The sequence below is a fragment of the Sus scrofa genome, chromosome 9 (genome assembly GCF_054392235.1).
Source record: "Sus scrofa isolate SSC_HxYL_T2T_F1_AM1 chromosome 9, Sscrofa_HxYL_maternal_Yorkshire_Landrace_v2.0, whole genome shotgun sequence".
NCBI classification, from domain to species: domain Eukaryota; kingdom Metazoa; phylum Chordata; class Mammalia; order Artiodactyla; family Suidae; genus Sus; species Sus scrofa.
The window spans coordinates 82,245,990-82,265,237 of record NC_139391.1 but is presented as its reverse complement, the minus strand read 5'-3'; the positions used below and the strand labels follow the sequence as shown (position 1 = coordinate 82,265,237).

Genomic DNA, 19,248 nt, shown 5'->3' with positions numbered 1-19,248 from the left:
ATACATCTTAGTGGCAAGCCAGAATCTGTGTGGGAGCATAGGGAAGTTTCTCTGTGTTGCGTGGGCAGGAGTTTGGTGGTTTGGGATTGGAGCGGACAACAGTGGACACACAGAAGGACGTTCAATCCCCCAAAACAGAGCCAATGATAAATATCTAGGGAGAATGTCACAGAAAATGAAATAATATCAAGGGATCGCATCCAAGGCAGAGAATGTGGATACAGAATAATGTAAAAGAAAAGAGCTAAAAGATTGATGGTTCTTGATCCTTGATGAAACATGAAATTCAGAGGCATATCTTCATTTGTATTTGGATTCGCTGTTGATGTTGTATAGCACTTGAGTTGCGTACTGTGTGAATACAGATATATATCATGATTTCATTTTAAAAACCATACTGTATTTAAGTATCTATCAATAGTTTATATAAAGACACTTTTGGTTGGAAGAAAAAAGAAAGATACATCCCAGATCAAGACATGAGTGCAAATACCTATTACGGATTGATTCCCAAACACTCATACTTCTTGCTCTGTAAGTTCAGTGAAATTCTAGCTCCTTGATCACTTAGGAACTCCAACAAACACCTTGCCTGAAATGCTAATTCCCGGGCAAAAGGCGAAAACATTCTGATTGAAGATCAGCTATCCTTCTCATCTGATCAAACAAGAGAAACTTCCATTAAGAGAAGGAAGGCAGGACAGAATTCTGAATCTAGTTCTCCCCAGATGTTAGCCTGACAGGCTCCTCATCACTCCCTGCATCATTTTACTAGCCCTTTAAATCCCCCTACATGCAGATTCAGAAGTTGTTTTAGAAGCTTTTGCAGAAATGTCACCCAGAGTATAGCATTTTTCATGGGTAACCCACTTTTCAAGCACAGATTTATGATTAGAACAGTTCAAGTGTTATCGACCATCTCCTTGAGTATAGATTAAAACTAATTTAAACATACACATACATATCACACTATGCAGAAGCACTTAAATTTCAGACTATATTTAAAAAACACAGTAACTGCTTTCCTAAGCAACCTTCAATTTTTAGCAATTCCCTTAAAAAAACTATTCTTTCAATGGGAAAAGGAAAGTTACAGGCTAGAGAGTCAGACTAGTAGTAACAGCTGTTTTTCCTACACAAATGTCAATAATAAAATTTTTTCTTTAATAGTATATCACTATCGAATCTAAATAGAGAGAAAATGCAGCACCGGATCACTTCTAGGTTTTTGTTTGTTTGTTTGTTTGTTTGTTTTTTGGCCATCCCACGACCTATGGAGTTCCCAGGCCAGCGATCAGATCCCAGCTGCAGTTGCACCCTACACCACAGCTGTGCCTGGACATGGATGGAATGTGTGTTCCAGCACTCCAGAGACATTGCTCATGCTGTTGCACCACAGCAGGAACTCCACCTCTAGTTTTTCTTGAGAGTTACTGCCCCCACCCCGTTTTTTTCTCACCACAGAAACCCCATCATTACTGACTTTGTAACTGATTTCAATTATGAATAAAACTCCAGCCACCTACTCAAATAAGCAAACAGAGTAGCTATTTTCCAGCCTTTTAAAACTTTGATCCTAGTTCCCAATTATGATAACATTACCACAACAGTAGCATGTGCCCTACCTCCTTGATGGTGTCACATCCACCTCGAATTGCTAAAATCCAATACCAAGAAGTACCTTTCAAACACGTTGATGTTTAGAATGCACCATAATTTGACCAGCACTACCCTGTAGAAAAATAATATTAGCCACATATGTAACTTAAAATTTTTAGTGTCACCTTTAAAAACTAATAAATAAGTAAATAAATAATTTTAAAAGTGGAGTTAAATTGAATAATATATTTTATTTAATCCAATATATCCTGAAGGGATTCAGAGTATGCCATCCCCCAAATATGCCATTTTGGCATAAGGATTATTTTAGCTGAGGACAAGTAGAAAAAAGCAGACACAAGAAAAACTCTCTGCCTTCCTGCAATCTTCTAGGAAGAGCTGAACAACTCTTAATCCCTGGAGGAATCTCTAGAATTTTATCAGCCCAGAGATGGCACTGGAGGAATTGACACAAACCTTGTTAAAACAGTTCTTCCATTAGTTTCCCTATTTGCCTTCCCACAATTTGCCATCCCTAGAAGCTCAAAGCCTCTTTCCTTTGTCTTGTCACATCTCTACCAATGGACTGTTCTTGTTAAGATGTGATATAAGCCCGGACTCTAAGCACCCCCTGTGAATTACTCATTAGTGAGTACTCCCATGTTTATGAATGATGCACAAGTTAATAAAGTTCTGTTTTTTGGAATTCCCACTGTGGCACAGTGAGTTAAGAATCCAAGCGCAGTGGCTCAGGTTGTTGAAGATGTGTGGTCGTGACCCCTGGCCTGGTGCAGTGGGTTAAAGGATCTAGTGTTGCTGTAGCTGTGCAGGTGAAGCACAGGTGTGGCTATGGCTCAGATTCAATCCCTAGACCAGGAACAGCCATAAGAAATGCCTTGGATGCAGCCTTAAAAAGAAAAATAAATAAATAGTAAAATTCTGTTTTTCTCTTGTTAGTCTGTCTTTTGTCTAATGTACAGGGCAGCAGCTAGTGAATCTAAGGTAGGTAGAGAAAAAAAGAAATAAAATATGTAAATATCCTTTCAACATATAAACAATTGGTTAAAGAAAAAAAATGTTTCTTGCCATTCCAGTTCTATAAGGATCAAGCCATTAGCTGTTGTAGTTGTCAACTGAGAGTGTGCCCTGAGGGAAATTTAGGATGGAGAAAAACAGGAAATATTCCATGCTTTGTACACATTGGCCCTGAGATAAATAAGATACATTTCTAAGGAAAAATTTCTGGTTTTTTTTTTTGTCTTTTTAGGGCTGCACCCAAGACATATGGAAGTTTCTAGGCTAGGGGTGAAATTGGAGCTGCAGCTGCCCCCCTACATCAGAGTGATGGCAACTTGGGAGCTGAGCCTCTTCTGTGACCTACACCACAGCTCATGGCAACACCGGATCCTTAACCCACTGAGCAAGGCCAGGAATTGAACCTGCATCCTCATGGATACTAGCTGGGTTCATTACCACTGAGCCGCAATGAGAACTCTTAAAGAAAAAATTTCTAATGACTCCAAATTCTTGTATCTTCCCAAACATAGAAAAACATTTTTAAAAAGACTAAGTGTTCAAAATCTGGTGTGTATTTCACATTACAGCAAATTTCTACTTGAACTGGCCACATTTCAAGAGCTCAGTAGCCACATGTGGCTTGTGGCTCCTGTACTGGAGAGATAGCTCTACCTGTGGACCCTGATCCCTTAAATATCTGTCAACCATATTCATTCTTCCCTGAAATACTCCAAGATGATTTTCTTTGTTATCTTGACAAGCACTGTTCCCTGTTCTTGGAAATTCCTTCCCCTGTCCCGGTGTTTTGAAACTTGCTACCTTCCAGTGCCAGCTCAAATGCAAGACAAAGCTTTTCCACTGGGGCCAGAGGTGTTCACTCACTTATCTTTCCTACCATAGACTTTTTTTTTTTTCTTTCTTTTTCATGGCCTTACCTATGGCATATGGAAGTTTCTGGGCTAGGGGTTGAATTGGAGCTGCAGCTGAGGTGTATGCCACAGCCACAGTAACTCCAGATCCGAACCACATCCACGGAAGTTTTCCGCAAACCACATCCTTAACCCAGTAAGCAAGGCCAGGTATCGAACCAGCATCTTCACAGAGACAATGTCAGGTCCTTAACTCACTGTGCCACAACAGGAACTCCTAGACTATCTTAATATGTGCACACATATCATTTCTTTTTATTGACTTCTTGAAAGAAAGTATTGAGATTTATTTTCATTTCTCTTCTCGGACCTAATAGATTGCCTTCCGTGTAGTAGGTACTCAATAAGCATTTGGTGTTTTAAAGCGGATTGCACTGAGTTTACTGCAAAGGAAAGGAACTAGTATCTTGAGAATCAGCTAGTGATTTTCACTAGCAATAGCTAGTGAAACATTTGTCTGGCAATATATTTTCCACATACAGGGAAACCAGAGGCCTGCTAACTTGTCACTCTACATCCAAAGCAACAATTCATTATGGAAAAGTTTCACATTGTGTGGTAATTCAAGAGAGTCCTCGTCATTAAGTTGATGATTCTATTTTATTTAGCTATTATCCCTTTAAGGCTGTGTAGGGCTCACTTTGGTAGAGTGTCTATTCACTTTGCTAGATAAATAAAAATAAAAGGTAAATAAAAAGAAAACTGTCTGCTAGGTAAAATAGTGAAGAAGCACTAGACTACTTACTGCATTCCTTCTTTCTGAGTTCTATCTTTCCATCTCTGCTTGTTTTGTCTGTTGAGAGGCTGCAAAAAGCCCCAGCCTTCCTTCCTTATATCCTAGAGCTGAGGTCATCGAAGTTCTTTTCTGAAAGAATGTGAAAATTACCTCATACCAAAGATTGGTTACTAATAGTATCTAAAGTGTTACTTTGCATAGGTGTCTTCACTGTATTTCTTTAACAATAGAGATGAAAACTTTATGGTCTCTGACTTACTCGGAGTCACAGCCTTTAGACTCTCCTGTAGGTAGCAAGACCAACTTCTCAGTCACCAGAGACACAGACTTTGCAGAGTGTGGCAGCTCTCAAGCAAGATGAGACTACTCCATGTGAGGAACTCAGGCTCTGAAAAGAAAACCCCTGGGTTAATCACTACTCATTGACTGTGAGATATTGAGAAGTTCTCAATATCTCATAAACTTCTCTGAGCCTTGTTTCTTTGTAGATAAAACCATTTAGCCCATAAAATTGTGAACATAAAAAAAATGTCACCTGTCATTTCAGTAAACGAGGAATATTGCCTACCACCAAGCCCTCAGCCACTGCAGCCATCCCCCTGGTGCACCCTGAGGGGAATTTAGGATGGAGAAAAACAGGATACTGACACCTATCAAAGGAATAATCTTAATGAGTCCACTCTCGTATCTCCTCATAATTAGAAAAGCACTAAAATCATTAACTTGAAATGTCTGATTTTTTTGTGATTAGTAGTAATATGCTGATGTTCAACTATATTTTTTTTGGTCCAGCAAAAACTATATATCTTGGTTCCTCCCTTACCTCCTTGGATAGAGCTTTCTGAGAGGTTGTATCTGGGCTATCGTTCTCAGTAAGGCCACCAAATAAAACAAAATTTTCAGATTGCGCCTTTTTTTTTTTTTTTTTCGGTCAACAAAATCATTGTGAGGTTTAGATAAAATACTGGAGTACATAAAGTGCCTGATGCATGGTAAATGCCCAATATTATTATCTTCCTTTGAGAAAAAGACAACCATTTAACAAAACAAAAGGTAACATACTTTCTAATGGCTCCTATTGTCCAGACCCTATGCTGTCTTTTCACATATAACAATTTTCCAGGTGGTGGCCACATGCAAAATGGCAACTCTGGAGTCCACAGGGATTAACAGGTGAGGTTGCCCAGACCCAAAGGAGAGCAGCCCAGGGATTCATCCAAAATCTTAGAATGTGTGAATCAATACACACCTCTTTGGCATAAAGAATTGTTTTGAGCTGATTCTTTTGAGAAACCTCAGATACAGGAGAGGCTCTGAAAACAGGGTACAGGTTACTGTTTTGTAAGGAAAACTTACATTAGAAAGGGAGCCTGTATTGGGAAGAGAGTTATTACCAGAAATAATTTTTTCACCTCAGAGACATATCTGCATGAGAGGGCAAACTTTGTTTACCAAACATTTCCTCTCCTTACCTTCTGTGAATTGCCTTCCCTCCTTTCAAGTCCTAGAACCCTCTCCCTCATTCTTAGCTCAGGATGACATATAAGCCTCAATGTCTGGCTGCCTTTTGAACTTCATATCTTTGTGGGGATTAATTAATTAAATAAATAAAATTGCAATTTAATTTTAAAATTAATCTAATTAACAAGTACCAAATTAATTTAAATTACATACTTAATTAAAGAATTTTTTTTATTCTGTTAATGTCTTTTATTACAGGAGAATCTCAGCCAAGAATCTAGAAGAATAAAGAGAAAGTTATTATTTTCTCCCCTGGATTTGGGATACCAGGGTCCTGTGGAATATCAGTTGGAAGTTTTGCTATAAAATATTATTATCCTCCACTATACATGGGAGAAAAATTGAGGCTTGCAAAAGTTAAGACTACACAGCTCATAAGTACCTACTAAATAGCAGTGTTGTTGCTAATAAACAGTGGTGCTAAGATTTGGTCTTCAATAATCCTCAAACTAGGTAGTCAAGCCAACATGTTTATTTTAGTATTTGTGTCAGTTATTTTTTGGCTACACTTTTTATTATGAGCCAACAAAAGAGTCATTGGCAGTTGTAAGAAATAAGGCAGAGAGAGCAAAAGAGATCCCATTAATTGTTTACCCATTTTCCCCCAGTGATAACATCTTGCAAAACTATAGCACAGTGTCACATCCAGTACATCCACCTTGATGCATTCAAGTCTCAAAACATTTCCATCACCAGAAAGATCCTTCATTTGCCATTTTGTAGCCACACCCACTTTCCTCCTGCCCTCTCCCCTCTTTAATCCTGGCAAGCACCAACTTATTCTCCATTTCTATAATTTTATCACTTCACAAATATTATATGCATGGAAAAATATGGGTTTCTTGTTGCTTCAGACTGTATTAGATGTTAGTCAAAGTGTATTTGCTCTTTCAGCAAACTATAAATATGAGTATAGGGTGTATGTAGAAGCTTGAAGATTATAAGGCTGGAGAAGAAGGCAAGGGCCAGATCATATATGCCACATGAAATAACTCAAATATTATTTTATAGGCCATGGAAAGATGTTTAAGGGTTTTAATTAAGACAGTAACAGCTTCAGATGTTTGATTTAAAGACCTCACTCTGGCAGCCACGTACTGAACGAGTCTGGGATGGAAGCAGGAAGAACACTCAGAATCCAATGTCTGTAGGCCATGGAAGAGATTCCAAAGAGCTGAACTAAGCAGAGGCAGGAAGGGAGGGAGGAAACACATAAGGAAGATATTGAAGAGAAAGCAGGAAGGCGGAGGATAAAGTCCAGGACTCTGGCTTGGGGGACTGGTGGGGTATCAGGGCCGTTTACCAAGACAAATGAAGGTCAAGACTGGAGTGAAGAAAATGAGCTTAGATTTCAAGTACTCATTTCAAGGTATTTGTGAGACATCTGTGGACAAGGTCCGGGAGGCTATGTGAGGTGGGAGCTCTAGACAGAGGCCTGGGCTGAAAACAACCATGTGTCAGTCTTCCCCCGACATATAAGATTTGATGGAGCCACAGTGATGAAAAGTTCCTGCAGAGACTGTGAACACAGAGAGAAGACAAAGAAGACCAAGACAGAGATCCCACTGTGGCTCAGCAGGTTAAGAATCTGACCAGCATCCATGAGGACTCAGGATTGATCTCTGGCCTCCCTCAGTGCGTTAAAGGATCTAGTGGTGCCGTGAACTGCAGTGTAGGTCACAAACATGGCTTGGATCTGGCGTTGCTGTGACTGTGGCATCAGCCAGCAGCTGCAGCTCTGATGCAACCACTAGTCTGGGAACCTCCATACACCTTGGGTGAGGCCTAAAAAAAGCAAGACAGATCACTCCCCTTCTATTTTCTTATCTGCAAATGGCTTATACTGATAAGCATTATACCTACATCACCTTTCCAAGGGGCAGGGTGGAGGGTGGTATGCATGACAAAGGTTAAAACATTGCAGAAATTTGGTAAGTTCATTACTACTACAATAATCTTAAAACATGAAACTATAATGAAATACAGGTTCTCTTTCAGCCCTTTTATTTTTTCTTTTTCTTCTTCTGCTTTTTAACACTGTACCCATGGCATATGGAAGTTCCCAAGCTAGAGGTAAAATTGGAGTTGTAGTAGCTGGCCTATACCACAGCCACAGCAATGTGGGATCCGAGCCTCGTCTGTGATCCACACCACAGCTCACGGCAACAATGGATCCTTAACCCACTGAGCAAAGCCAGGGATTGAACCTATGTCCTCATGGATACTAGTGGGGTTTGTTCCCGCTGTGCCACAAGAAGAACTCTTTATTTTTTTTATTTTTCCCTTGTAGCACTTAGCACTTTTTAAACCTTATCCAAACATATAAGTCATGCTCCTATTTTTGAAGAGGTCAGAAAAGCAGACATGCAATTACAGTGATATTCTGAGCAGTTGTTCAGGCATAAACAGCAGCTTCAACAGCCAGAATCTTATAATTAGGGGCAAGTCCTCAGCCACAGCTCCAGAAAATGTGGGATGGGACCAAGCAAAGTACAAAAAGATTATCTTGTTGAAAAAGTGAAAAAGCAACATTCAAATGTATCTTTTCTTCTTGGGGTACATTCATCTTTGAATTTTGCATCTGCATATTGCTCTGGATACCTTCTGCCAACACAAAGTTGGGACAATTGAAGGAGAGCTAGTTATATGTGAGACAGCCTTTTCCCAAATCAAAACACATGTAATCATATCCACTAATCCCTCTGCCCTCCATTCACTCCACCATCCCCAGCCTCACTGTGGGGGAGATTTATTTCCTTCACTTTCTTTAAATCTTTTTTTTTTTAAATTAATAAGATTCGTGGACACTACAGGGAAAGCACAGAGAGGACACCAAAGTGATTAATAAAGAAAATACACAGGAGTTCCCTTTGTTGCTCAGCGGAAATGAACCCCACTATTATCCTTAAAGATGCAGGTTCGACCCCTGGCCTTGCTCAGTGGGTTAAGGAACCGGTGTTGCTGTGAGCTGTGGTGTATTTTGCAGACGTGACTCGGATCTGGTGTTGCTGTGGCTGTGCTGTAGGCTGGCAGATGTAGTTTCGATTCGATCCCTAGCCTGGGAACTTACATATGCCACAGGTGTGGCCCTAAAAAGCAAAAAAAAAAAAAGGAAAGAAAATGCGCAGGAGTACTGTGCAAAAAGTTTGAGGCTAAGATGCAATATACTCGATGTAACTGGGAAATGAAATCATAGATTTCCAGACATTCGGGAGAATTCACAATTTCTGTCAAAGGTACATAGATACTTAGAAGGCTGTTTCCCTCTTATTATACTGAGAGAAACCCTCACCATTAATTAAAATTCTTTGTCACATTTATTGATGACCACCTTCATTCATCTGGCCACTACCTATCATGTGAGGACTGGAGCATGTCTCTATGTTAGGGTCTGGGTGAGACCTGGGGCTTGGGGAGACTGGAATAGCTTGAAAAATTTACAGTCTGATGAATACTAGTGATGTAATAAAATATCAATTGTGCTGTTATCAAAATCTCTTCACATTTTAAAAGAATTCCATATTACCTAAGGAACCTCAGGAAACCAAAGACATATATAGTGTAGATTCTCCATATTTGCTAATTTTTTGCTTTTTCTTTTTCTTTTTCTTTTCTTTTTTCTTTTTTTTTTTTGGATAAAGGGATCTATAGTGAATTGCCTTATTTAACACAAGCTTCATTTCAGAAAGGTTGTGACCCAGCAGTTAGGTCAGTTTTTAGGATTTAGCCAAGTCCTGAAATATGAGTCCATTACCCCCTTTCCATTTTGATGGACTTTCTGGCGCAACATACCACCTGCTTTGCCCTTGTTCTGCTTTGAGCCCTCAGCAGAGTTCACTTGTGTATACAACCTTCTCTGCCAGCTGTCAGGACCAGCCAAGAATTGACTCCAGCATCTCCCAGCAAGAGGTGACTGGCTGCTCTGGTACCCACCACATGCACTGTGCTGAGAAACAATGGTTCCTCCTCCTTTCCATGTACAGCAGGCTGTGCCAGGCCTGCAGGCCCCAGTGGGGGTGCAGCCCACCCCATCCCCCGAAACGTCGGTCAGCACCATTGGAACTATTCTCATGGGCAACTGCCCTCTTTAAAAAACAGAATAAGGAGTTCTCATCATGGCTCAGTGGAAACGAACCCAACTAGTATCCATGAGGATATGGGTTTGAGCCCTGGCCTTGTTTAATGGGTTGGGTCCAGCATTGCCATGAGCTGTGGTGTAGGTTGCAGACAAGGCTGGGATCCCGCATTGCTGTAGCTGTGGCCTAGGCCAGCAATTGTAGCTCCAATTTGACCCCTCGCCTGGGAACTTCCATATGCTGCAGGTGCAGCCCCCCTCTCCAAAAAAAAGGCAGAATACCAGGAGTTTCCTAGTGGCACAGTGGGTTAAGGATCCAGTGTTGTCACTGCAATGGCCTGGGTCACTGCTGTGGCTAGGGTTCAATCCCTGGCCTGGGAAATTCTGCATGCCATGGGTGCAGCCAAAAAAAAGTATCAGAATAACCAGCTTTCTGAGACTTGGGCATGGACACACCAAGGAGGCTAGAGGAGTAGAGGTGAAGACCCCAGGCTTGTACTTGGGCACGGACTGGATAGGCTCAGGATTACACCGTGAGCTGGGACATTTGTAGTGGGTTATCATCATTTGAGGATATTGTTTAGGCATCTCATATCATTAAAATCTTTACTATTTGCATACAAGAAATGCAAGATAATTTTAGCCCAAGGTAAAAGTAACTGGTTGATGTTGGCTGATGACCAGCTCTGTGTAGGCTAAAAGACAATGACAATTTAAAGACAAAGAGATCCTGTCTATCACTCTCCTCCTCTTTGGGGACAGGTATTGTGACTTGTCTTGGCTCCCACTTTTTCCCGCGCAATAATATAAATCATTTAATAGTCCGTAGAGGAGACTTGAGGTAGAAACACTGTCCTAAAGGACTATAAACTAAATCAAAGGCATACCCTTTGGGAGGTTTATGTGTCAAAGAGAATTTGATCCTCCAGGCAACTTAGATGTCCTGGGGAGATCAAAGGTAGATCCATGAAGTAGAAAAAGTTGTCATGTAAAGCAATAGTACAAACAAATACAAATTTAAATCGAATTCTAGAGGGACCTAGAATAGAGATGCAATATAGAAATGACAGTGAGGGAAGGCTTACTGAACACAGGATCCTCCCAAGATAGTGGGCATGCTAACTGCTGCCAGTCTGTACCACATCAGCCACCAGATAGAAGGAAAACCAGCCAGGGATGCTGTGGGAGAAAAAATCCAATGTCCGTGACAAGCTGTCAGATAGTCATTAGCATTCCCTGACCACAGAGGAGCTCAGAATTGAAGGTCTCGCCTGATCAAACACACTTTCTGCATAATGAAGTACGGAGCTAGCCCTTGAAATATAAAACCTGAAGGTCTCCTTGGAACTACACTGATAGTTGGAGCATGTTCATATCCTGCTTCTGGGAAAATATCCCCATCAGGTCCATTTTGTTTCTTAAATCTCAACTATTAATATGGAAGGAAATGACTTATTTAAGATGGAATTGAATGATACCTGATTCATGTTCTTTCTTCCAAACTGGGTACAGAGGTGTTGGTAGTTATGATGTAAAAAATAGTACATGGAGTAGTTCCTATTGTGGCTCAATGGGTTTAGGACTCAACATAGTCTCTGTGAGGATACAGGTTCGACCCTTTGTCTCAATCGGTGGGTTAAGGACCCAGTGTTGACACACTGACACAGCTACAGTGTAGGTCACAGAGGCGTCTCGGATCCAGTATTGCTCTGGCTGTGGTGTAGACCTCAGCTGCAGCTCTGATTCAACCCCTAGCCTGGGGAACTTCAATATGCCACATGTGGAGCCATAAAAATAAAATTTTAAAAAAAGTACATGGGGCTCCTCTGAGGCTCAGTGGATTAAGGATCCAGTGTTGTCACGACTGTGGCTGTGGTTACAGTTGTGGTGAGGGTTCTATCCACGGCCCAGGAACTGTCACATGCTATGGGCATGGCCAAAAAAAAAAAAAGGACTTATGTTGATCTAATACATTTCTGAATAAGAAACTAATATAATTCCCAAACCTGTAGTTTAAAAAGAATTGATCACTTTTTCCTTCTGATAAATCTCTTTTACCCACTTTATATTTATATTCTTTAAATATATTTGCTTTTTATTCAAAGAACAGAAATATTACTTTTTCAATTTGTTGTCTAAATTGTAGAAGACATATCCTTTTTAATACATGTTATTGTAATATGCTACTCAAATTTCCTAAAGGAGGTCACTTAAAAACATGTCCTACGTTCAGACTTGCTGCATTATCAAAAATAAATACAGGAGTTCCCATTGTAAACAAATCTGACTAGAAGCCAGGAGGTTGTGGGTTCCATCCCAGGCCTCGCTCAGGGGGTTAAGGAGCTGTGGTGTGGTTTGCAGACATGGCTCAGATCCTAAAAAAGAAAAGTTTATCTAATATGTTGAATCTATGAAACAGCATGACTCAGGGACTCAGGGACTCAGGGATCAGAACAACTAAGCTGTCATCCCTCTTAGAGTCTTAGGAGTCTGTGATTAATTCTCCATCACTCACCTGGGGTGTAGAGCATTAGGATTTGTCTGAGCAGCAAAGAGTTTAAGGAATCTTCAGGGTGAATAGCATTGTTGGCAGTGTTTGTTTCTTATCTGACTGATTACTTAGTTTCTGAAAGGTTACACCCAAACTCCCAAAGTTTCAAGGAGACTAGAACTGTGCCTGTGAGTCTATGATCACTGGGATGAGTGTATCCTTGGGCTGAAAGTCCTAGGGGATTATAACAGAAGTAGTACTTTCCCATGCAGACTTAAGTTCTTTAAAAGCACCCAAGGAAGTACTACGTGAGGTAGAAGATCTTAAAGCCTTGTAGAGAAAAAGTAAGAAAACTTGGCAGACTCAGCTTGTATGTCGACTTAGGGAAACCCCTAAATTTTTAGGTTTACTAAAATGACAATGTTTAGGAAACTCATTTCTCTTCCTCCAAATTCTTCTTTTTAATTTTTTTCATTAATAAACAACCATTTCCATTTTAAAAATAAAATACAACAGAGTTTGAAATGGACATTTGTCTTACTTTATTCATTTTACATGTATAACATGATTAATGTACAGTTAACTTCCTTTTATCATTCCTTCTTTACTAGAAATTTAACTGCTGTCCCTCTTTCATCATTTTAGGAAGAGGTGTCTAATTTAGTTTTGTTTTTGTTACAGGTAATATCTTCAGGACAATATAAAGGAGTGTCTTCTCATTCTAGTGGTCTCTTCCCAAAGATACCTTAGTCTGTCTGTTAGAAATGGGTTCTGCTTCAAAAAACCAAAAATGCTGCAGCTCAAAGTTTTCATCAGGAATCATGGTCTTTCCACCTTCCAGCTCCTTTTATACTTAGTCATGTGTTTTCTTCCTCGTGGTGGCATCTGCAGCATCAGGACCACTCACAAAGCAGGAAGGAGGAGGAACAAAGAGGAATAGCTATACCCTTTCTTCCCAGAGACATTGTTTATCAGAGAACAAAAGTCTGTGCGGGATATTCGCTTGCGCCTCATTGGTGTCATATCACACCCACAGTTGAAAGAGTATTGAGGAAGAGTTTTTAACAATGATATTTATACCCTAAACAGATGAGCATTTTGCTAATTCGGAAGAAGGAGGAAACAGAACCCCATATACAACTATATTTGCTACAAATATCTTTCTGAATGTGCAGCTCTGGGGCTGTTGATTTCTACCTCCTGTGTCCCATTTCTTTAGTTTTCTTCAGTATCTCTCTCTATTTACATACTCTCATAGACTTTGATTTGTAGGCCCTAGAGTATTTCAATTATCTTCTTTTATCTTTCCAGCATTTCACCGCAAAAATTTCAATTCCTTTGTCGTCAACTCTCTGTGCTTCCTTTTGTCCATGCCTACTACTTTGCTCCTTTTCCCCCTTTTTATAATTCCTCTAACAGGAGCTGCTTCGATTCAAAAGGTTTTTTGTTAGTCAAGATATACCCAGAAATATCTCCTCTGCTAAGTCTTTAATTAAGCAATCAGATACTTTTATACCTGTAAAATTTTCTATCTATAAAATGTGAGCTTACTAAAAAGATGATTGGCACTCAAGTAGGTCTTTGGTTATTGATTGGGGAGCATAAGCACAGGTTACTCAAGGATCTATCACTGGGCCAAAAAGCCAAGTCTTAGTTACAGCCAGACAGGTCTGGGTGTAGTCTCAGACTGGCAGGAGCTAGGCAGAATGGAGACTGGGAAACGTCTGCCTTTGCAGCATTTATAGACATGCTCCAATACTTTTCTGATTTATTGATAAAACTGTGAAAAGAGAATATCCACATGCAATACTCAATCTACTTGGAGCGTCTGATAGCAGTAGGAAGGGGTGTTGGCTGAGATGCTGACATGGGCAGCCAGACTCACCCCAGATACATACAGAAATGAAAAGGCAAAATCAGAAGAACTTCACAGCTGCCAACAGAAACTGAGGGAACCTGAGAGAACTCCAAGCAACTTTGCTCCCAAGACGTACATCCCAACCAGGCACCTTGGGACCTGAGTCAGATTTCCTTCTTGGGAGAAGAAGGCTATTTTTCTTGGCAGAAAAACTGACTTTAAATCCAGATAATCTTTCTAATTGCACAACCCTCACCAATGTACATTATGTAAAATGCCATACACATAAGGATTTTTCACACTACCTGCATCTTCTTATGATAGAGACCTTGAAAATGGATCTGCTGCCTCTTTGGAAGGAGGGGATATAAGTGAGAACATGTAATAACAACAAAAAGGAAGACAGTAAAGTGAGAGAAGCTGAGATGTTGGGTGCAAGCTCCATCATTTTCCAACAAGACCAGTTGCCACAGAAGGGAAAGGAGTTGTCCTTGGCAAATGCATGGCACAGGGAGTGCCAACTGGAAAAAAAATGGAGAGATGGTGACAGGACACTGAGCTAAAAAACTGGACATGGACATGCCGAGCCCAAGATCTGCTTATGGTAAGAATGCCTACTTGAAAGAATTTTATATTCAACATATACTCTTACAATTTAGACATAGTTATCACATTTGTTTTATATCAACAAGAGAGTGATTATGTAATGCCCAGCTTCTTGAGTGTCTCTTTAATACACACTGTATTTTTTCATATCCTATGAGAGCTGGTTTAAGAAGAAAGGCAAATGGAGGTCTTCATTAAGTTTTAGTTACATTTAGATTAAGGCAGTGGGCTTTCGTTGAGTTGCTGCTATTGGAACATAAACACCAAATCTTTGAAAGGCTGTGCTGACAACTTGCATATTGAATTTGGTCCTTATATTGATGGCAAACAGCATTCTTTTGTTCTCAGATTATACTCTTATACCATGTACTATGAACCATGAGGATAATTCTTTTTTGACAATTATAATGGTAGAATGAAATATAATCAGTGTTTACCATAACCCTGAATTAATAGAGAACATATTAAAATTATAGCTGTATAAAAACAACATATTCTTTTCCTATAGTTTTTTTTTTTTCTTCTCCTCTGTAGTTTATGTTCAAAGATATTCAAGAAATAAGGACATTTCACATTTTCATGTCATCAGATTCTGGACCTTTTTTGATGTACAAAACTAAGATAATCTAAAATCAGATAATTTCCACTGCTGGCTTTACCATTTGCAGGATGTGCTAATCAAGTTTGCCAGAAATTCCTAAGCCTTTTTTGCTAAAACATATTCATTGGGTCATAATTCAATAAGATTATCTTTTATATAGAGGATGGATCACTGATATAATTGGGATTTTTCCAAGAATGGCTCCAGTATCCATGGTTTTTATTGTTTTTATTTATTTATTTATTTTTTCTGTATGAAATTTCCAGTGGAAAAATATTCATGAAAAGAGTCACTCAATTGTTGCAACTATGCTGTCACATCAATTGTGATGGTCATTTTTTCATTTCCTGAAACTGTTTCTCCAAAAAAAAGAAGCTACTTTGATATAATTTATCCCAGTTAGGAATTTCTGAATAAAAACAAATAATTTCTCTCTGGTCACACTATGTTCTTACTAGATCAACACTTAGATGAATTCATCTTTGTTTCTTTTTTTTTTTTTTTTTTCCTTTTTAGGGCTGTGCCTTTGGTGTATGGAAGTTCCTAGGCCAGGGGTCCAATTGGAACTGCACATGAAGGCCTACACCACAGCTCGTAGCAACGCCAGATCCTTAACCCACTGAGCAAGGCCAGGGATCAAACCTGCATCCTTACAGACACTATTTAAGGTTGCTTTTGGTCTTGTTTTGTTTGTTTTGCAGGGCTGCACCCACAGCATTTAGAAGTTCCCAGGCTAGGGGCTGAATTGGAGCTACAGCTGCCGGCCTACACCACAGCCACAGCAATGCAGGATCCAAGTGGCGTCTGCTACTTACACCACAGCTCACGGCAACCCCGGATCCCCAACACATGAAGTGAGGCCAGGGATTGAACCCACATCTTCATGGATACTAGTCAGATTTGTTTCTGCTGAGCTGCAATGGGAACTCCTTCATTTTTGTGTTTGAGTACAGTTCCTACATACGCCAGGTGAAGGAAAAATTTTGTTGTTGTTTCTAAAATTATCAATTAAATAACTACTTTAGTTGTGAAAAACAGACTTATTTCTCATAGCTTTCAAAAATAAATGTTACAAGTTTGCAAATTCAACTTACAGTTCAACTAAAATGTGTTCCTTTATTTTCAGCTATAAAAATAGCTGCATAGTTGTAGGCTTCCCTCCAACTTCCAGTCATGGGCAAAACAATCACTTTTAGTCCTATCTGGGTGAAATCTTAGTTCAAATGAATAAAGGAAACAGTCCCTTTAGATAATGCTCGGCTTTGAGGAAAAAGATCAAAAAACCAAACAGCTTTCCATATGGTATAACCCCTGACTCCACTTTAAGATGGCTTCCATGGACATGGGAGGAAGGGGTGGTTTTCGTGACTCCTGGGTAGTTGGGAAGAGTATTGGGCACAGTGGTCTTTGGGGTGATGGACCTAATTCACCTGGTTACTTCTTGCCCAGCTGATACTTGTGGCTCAATTCTGCGGCAACTGTACAAGGTAGATTTTCCCCGAAGTCCTCTGTGAGCTAGTTTGGCATTGCCTGCAGGCTCCCCTCCATTCTCCACATGTTTCACCTTCTTCATATTCTTCCAGACCTCTTGTTCAATGTGGATGCTTGGGCACCATTAGCGCTGTCCTTGGGTCTTCATGTGATCAGAGCTCACTGAGGGACTTGGACTCATTGTCTTCTGGTCTCTTTTTGACTGACTCAATCTCATTCTGATTCCTCAGGGGCTACAGACACTTTGGAATCCCTGGCCCAACTTGCTCTGTAACCCTCTCTAGAGAGCGCCGCCCCCTGCCACAGCAATCCCCACAGGGATGCTCTCCACTGAAGGCTCAGGGATTGCAGGATCCAGTAGATACAGCCCATGGGAACTAAGGCTGCTTGGGGAAACCACAACCTCCCCCCAACCTTCTGCACTGCCAGGTGATGTGGGTTCTCCCCAGGATGGCACAGAACAGTTGTGAGCTTATTCCTCCCACCGTCCCAAGAGGAGTACTGGGCGAGAACCTCTGTGCCTTCTCTACTTTTGCATTTTCCTCACTCAGCTAGGCTGGAGAGCAGGGTAGAGTGTGTGCACACATGTGAATACATCATCCTAGTACTTTGCTTTCTTAGTCCTCCTTCTTCTGGTTTCCCTTGTCCCACCATCCCCTATTCATCCAGGAAGAAAAATAGATGGGTTGTCTTTGATTTTGTGACACATCTTCTTCCATGTGGCTGCAGGTCATGGAGCTTTTCTATCATAAGCAGCACAGGTTTCTTCCTAGCCCACAGGAGAACACCAGAAGCTGCTCCTCCTGGACTGGGACTGCCAAATGTTAAAGATAAAGAGGACAGAGAAGAGCATTTCAAAAATCCTCTCTCATATGGTAATAGCCTGACTTGGAAGTCTTTCTAAATTTTTTTTTTCCTGCATAATCTTATTTCTTATTCCAGAATCTGAATAAAACAAAAAATTTTTTTTTCCTTTCCTCTTACTCTAAATCCTGATCTCCAAGACTACAATAGCCCCCACCTTCAATTAGATGGTTACTCAGGCCGAATGGTGAAGGCCACCCTCTCAGAGAGGCAAAAGAAAGAATTTATTCATTTTTCATCATTTTTCCTGTTGCAAATAAAAATGCTGCCATAGGAAGTCAGCTCAGTTCCACATGGAAATGGCTGCTGGCCATTTTTAACCAATTTCTTAGCAAAAATCACAGAAGCAGCAAAGATTTTGTTTCTACCTCTCAGTGGGGTTTTTGTTATTATATAAAGACAGAACATTCTTCATTTTTGCAGACATATTTTTTTGCACCAAGTGCATGATAGGGCATCACACAGATAGCTATTCCCTTCTGTAAACAGGCAGCAAAGCTTGACATTTTACCAAGCATAGCAGGGGGTTCTTTCAGAACAAAATGGTCTACACCGCTGAAGTGTGGGCTTATGGTTCAATAAGGACTCTTAGATGAAACTGAACACATTGTTTCCTCTCACAGTTAACCGAAGCAATACCCCAAAAGGAATTCATCTACACTCTCTCCCTTATATACTGCAAAAATACCAACAGCTGACTACAGCCATTACTATCATGTCTCTTGTTAAACTAATACGTCCTTTCAGAGGGACAGGTTCTCATTCTCTATCACTTGCTCCAGGACATCCTGGCTTTCCGCATACATTTTAAAACAAATCTTATCATTATGCAAGGGAACATGCTGAAGCTTTTTTGGCCCATACAGTTTTTTTCAGTTTTCAATGATCAATTTTTCAAGACAATTAAAAAAACCCATTTCCAAAGGTCAGAAATTTACCAATTACAGGTACCTCTTTTCCTTGGCATGTGAATTTGCCAAATACCAGGATGTTTGAATCCAGAGCTTCCCAAATCTCACAAGTTCACATGATCTCGAGATTTTGCTATGATCACATCACTCCTTTGTACATGCATGATAATGAGGTGTATCTCCTCACATTAAAAACATTTTGGTGGAGTTCCCGTTACGGCTCAGTGGTTAACAAATCTGACTAGGAACCATGAGGTTGCAGGTTCGATCCCTGGTCTTGCTCAGTGGGTTAAGGATCTGGCATTGCCGTGAGCTCTGGTATAGATCACAGACATGGCTCAGATCCTGAGTTGCTGTGGCTCTGGCGTAGGCCAGCGACTACAGCTATGATTAGACCCCTAGCCTGGGAACCTCTACATGCTGTGGGTGCCGCCCTAGAAAAGACAGAAAGACAAAAAAACACAAAAAACATTTTGGTCAGTTTCAATATATGAAATAACAAGATGCACAGAACACATTGCAATTGCTGAGTTCCATCCCTGTCAATGT

The 19,248-nt window shown here is 40.3% G+C and overlaps 1 long non-coding RNA gene across 1 annotated transcript in view; it reads right to left on the bottom strand.

Moving 5' to 3' along the window:
• Nucleotides 1–1,618: 1,618 nt before the first annotated feature.
• Nucleotides 1,619–19,248, bottom strand: part of LOC106504962 (uncharacterized) — a 40,009-nt gene continuing 22,379 nt past the window's right edge. The window contains exons 2-4 of the long non-coding RNA XR_001298964.3: nt 4,541–4,669; nt 4,291–4,410; nt 1,619–1,732 (exon numbers count right to left, since the gene is read on the bottom strand). This is a non-coding gene — a long non-coding RNA (uncharacterized LOC106504962). The remainder of the gene's footprint in view (nt 1,733–4,290; nt 4,411–4,540; nt 4,670–19,248) is intronic.